This window comes from Schistocerca gregaria, chromosome 8, assembly GCF_023897955.1.
Source record: "Schistocerca gregaria isolate iqSchGreg1 chromosome 8, iqSchGreg1.2, whole genome shotgun sequence".
Taxonomy (NCBI): Eukaryota; Metazoa; Arthropoda; class Insecta; order Orthoptera; family Acrididae; genus Schistocerca; species Schistocerca gregaria.
This window is the reverse complement of record NC_064927.1, coordinates 26,000,139-26,003,641: the sequence shown is the minus strand read 5'-3', so window position 1 is coordinate 26,003,641 and position 3,503 is coordinate 26,000,139. Positions and strand designations below refer to the sequence as shown.

At 46.0% G+C, this 3,503-nt stretch overlaps 1 non-coding gene across 1 annotated transcript; it reads right to left on the bottom strand.

Annotated features, from left to right (window-relative positions):
- Positions 1-1,452: 1,452 nt before the first annotated feature.
- On the bottom strand, positions 1,453-1,524 carry Trnan-auu (transfer RNA asparagine (anticodon AUU)). Its single transcript has one exon. It is a non-coding gene; the product is annotated as a tRNA-Asn (tRNA).
- Between the last annotated feature and the right edge of the window lie 1,979 nt (positions 1,525-3,503).

Below are 3,503 nucleotides of genomic sequence, written 5' to 3'. Positions count from 1 at the left end.
TGAGCTAAAGAGGCGCGGCCTAGCGGTACTCTTGGGTACTTCGTCCTTACGGTCGTCTACATCATCAGACTTTAGCTGACAACACTTCATATTACCGGCTAATATTTGCACCTATGGCGACAAATTACTGCTTGGCTACACATCTGACACGTAACCGATGTGCTCTCCAAACAAAAACACTTGCATTTCAGAACATGTCTTTCACACATGTCTACAAAATCACCTTCACCTTCAAATACAGTTTCCTTGCCACTGACAGAGACGTAGGCAAAGTTTAAAGTTGCTATTTCCATTATATCTCGTTAATCAGAAAAACGGTAATTTACACCTGCAGCGGAACAAAATACTGTTCCGCCCAGCGTCTCGATCGAACCCACGACCCAGGGATTAAGAGTCTGACGCTCTACCGACTGAGCTAGCCGGCTACCTCGGTGAATACCTGCCGGGTAGAACGTCACACAGTACTCGTTTGGGTTGCGTGGTCCCATACAGAATCTCTCCATGATGCCTAATGTTTTCCTAACGTCACATTTATGTCATAATCATTTCTGAGAGGTAAAGAAATTGCATGACAACATGCAGAGCTAGTGGCGTCAAAATTAACACACATACTTTATGTGACTCAAAAGCCGAACGACTTACTTTCCGACGTTGTTTTAGATGTGCAAGTGATAGTCAAAACTTGCTGTGTCGGCACTCTGCCGACCATTTCGATAGTTAACACCGGTCTTGTTGTGTGTGTTTCAAGCTCAAGAGCATCTCCAAGCAAAAAATGGTCAACAGCAACATTCAGACGGTTTCGTACTGCTCAATTGCTACATTAAAACGTTATGTTTCTTTTTCAGAACTGGAAAAACACAAGCGTGACAGCATTCGAACCTGTAATCTTCAGATCCGAAGTCCGACGCCTTATCCATTAGGCCACACGGTCACTGACGACCAACGTTTACATGTATACGACTCATCTCGAAACGCTCACACCCCTGAGGATTTGTGTTTTCGTTCTACACAGCCGCTGCCCCTTGCTCTTTCCCACCCATTCGTTACATTCAACCTCTGACGTGACCGACCAAATATAGACTGAGAAACAAGACCACACACTTTGTGCATTCGGAATCGAAGGCAGGGCGTCCCTCGCCGCATTTGCTACGATTGCCATTTGCTACTTCTGCAGAAGCGGCTGCGGCGACGACGACGACGACGACGACGACGACGACGACGACGAATATCGCGAGAGGCTCTGAGATATGTGAGGAATACATCTATAAAATGTAATTCAGACTGCCTCGTCCCACCTTATGCTGTACCGCTTTGGCAAATGCTTTATCTGCGCCATTCGCCCTAATCGCATCTGAGAGTAATTCTTAAAAAAACGCCTGTCGCTAATTGTTCGTCATCACAGGTACTGTTTGCTATACGGCCACGACGCGCAACTGATTTCCAAAATTCATCTTTCTCCTGTGAGAATGGAACTTACGACCCCTGGTTTAATAGACCAGTGCTCTACCACTGAGCTAAAGAGGAGCGGCCTAGCGGTACTCTTGGGTACTTCGTCCTTACGGTCGTCTACATCATCAGACTTTAGCTGACAACACTTCATATTACCGGCTAATATTTGCACCTATGGCGACAAATTACTGCTTGGCTACACATCTGACACGTAACCGATGTGCTCTCCAAACAAAAACACTTGCATTTCAGAACATGTCTTTCACACATGTCTACAACATCACCTTCACCTTCAAATACAGTTTCCTTGCCACTGACAGAGACGTAGGCAAAGTTTAAAGTTGCTATTTCCATTATATCTCGTTAATCAGAAAAACGGTAATTTACACCTGCAGCGGAACAAAATACTGTTCCGCCCAGCGTCTGGATCGAACCCACGACCCAGGGATTAAGAGTCTGACGCTCTACCGACTGAGCTAGCCGGCTACCTCGGTGAATACCTGCCGGGTAGAACGTCACACAGTACTCGTTTGGGTTGCGTGGTCCCATACAGAATCTCTCCATGATGCCTAATGTTTTCCTAACGTCACACTCGTCACGTACTTCACTTTTATGTCATAATCATTTCTGAGAGGTAAAGAAATTGCATGACAACATGCAGAGCTAGTGGCGTCAAAATTAACACACATACTTTATGTGACTCAAAAGCCGAACAACTTACTTTCCGACGTTGTTTTAGATGTGCAAGTGATAGTCAAAACTCGCTGTGTCGGCACTCTGCCGACCATTTCGCTAGTTAACACCGGTCTTGTTGTGTGTGTTTCAAGCTCAAGAGCATCTCCAAGCAAAAAATGGTCAACAGCAACATTCAGACGGTTTCGTACTGCTCAATTGCTACATTAAAACGTTATGTTTCTTTTTCAGAACTGGAAAAACACAAGCGTGACAGCATTCGAACCTGTAATCTTCAGATCCGAAGTCCGACGCCTTATCCATTAGACCACACGGTCACTGACGACCAACCTTTACATGTATACGACTCATCTCGAAACGCTCACACCCCTGAGGATTTGTGTTTTCGTTCTACACAGCCGCTGCCCCTTGCTCTTTCCCACCCATTCGTTACATTCAACCTCTGACGTGACCGACCAAATATAGACTGAGAAACAAGACCACACACTTTGTGCATTCGGAATCGAAGGCAGGGCGTCCCTCGCCGCATTTGCTACGATTGCCATTTGCTACTTCTGCAGAAGCGGCGGCGGCGACGACGACGACGACGACGACGACGACGACGAATATCGCGAGAGGCTCTGAGATATGTGAGGAATACATCTATAAAATGTAATTCAGACTGCCTCGTCCCACCTTATGCTGTACCGCTTTGGCAAATGCTTTATCTGCGCCATTCGCCTTAATCGCATCTAAGAGTAATTCTTAAAAAAACGCCTGTCGCTAATTGTTCGTCATCACAGGTACTGTTTGCTATACGGCCACGACGCGCAACTGATTTCCAAAATTCATCTTTCTCCTGTGAGAATGGAACTTACGACCCCTGGTTTATTAGACCAGTGCTCTACCACTGAGCTAAAGAGGCGCGGCCTAGCGGTACTCTTGGGTACTTCGTCCTTACGGTCGTCTACATCATCAGACTTTAGCTGACAACACTTCATATTACCGGCTAATATTTGCACCTATGGCGACAAATTACTGCTTGGCTACACATCTGACACGTAACCGATGTGCTCTCCAAACAAAAACACTTGCATTTCAGAACATGTCTTTCACACATGTCTACAAAATCACCTTCACCTTCAAATACAGTTTCCTTGCCACTGACAGAGACGTAGGCAAAGTTTAAAGTTGCTATTTCCATTATATCTCGTTAATCAGAAAAACGGTAATTTACACCTGCAGCGGAACAAAATACTGTTCCGCCCAGCGTCTGGATCGAACCCACGACCCAGGGATTAAGAGTCTGACGCTCAACCGACTGAGCTAGCCGGCTACCTCGGTGAATGCCTGCCGGGTAGAACGTCACACAGTACTCGTTT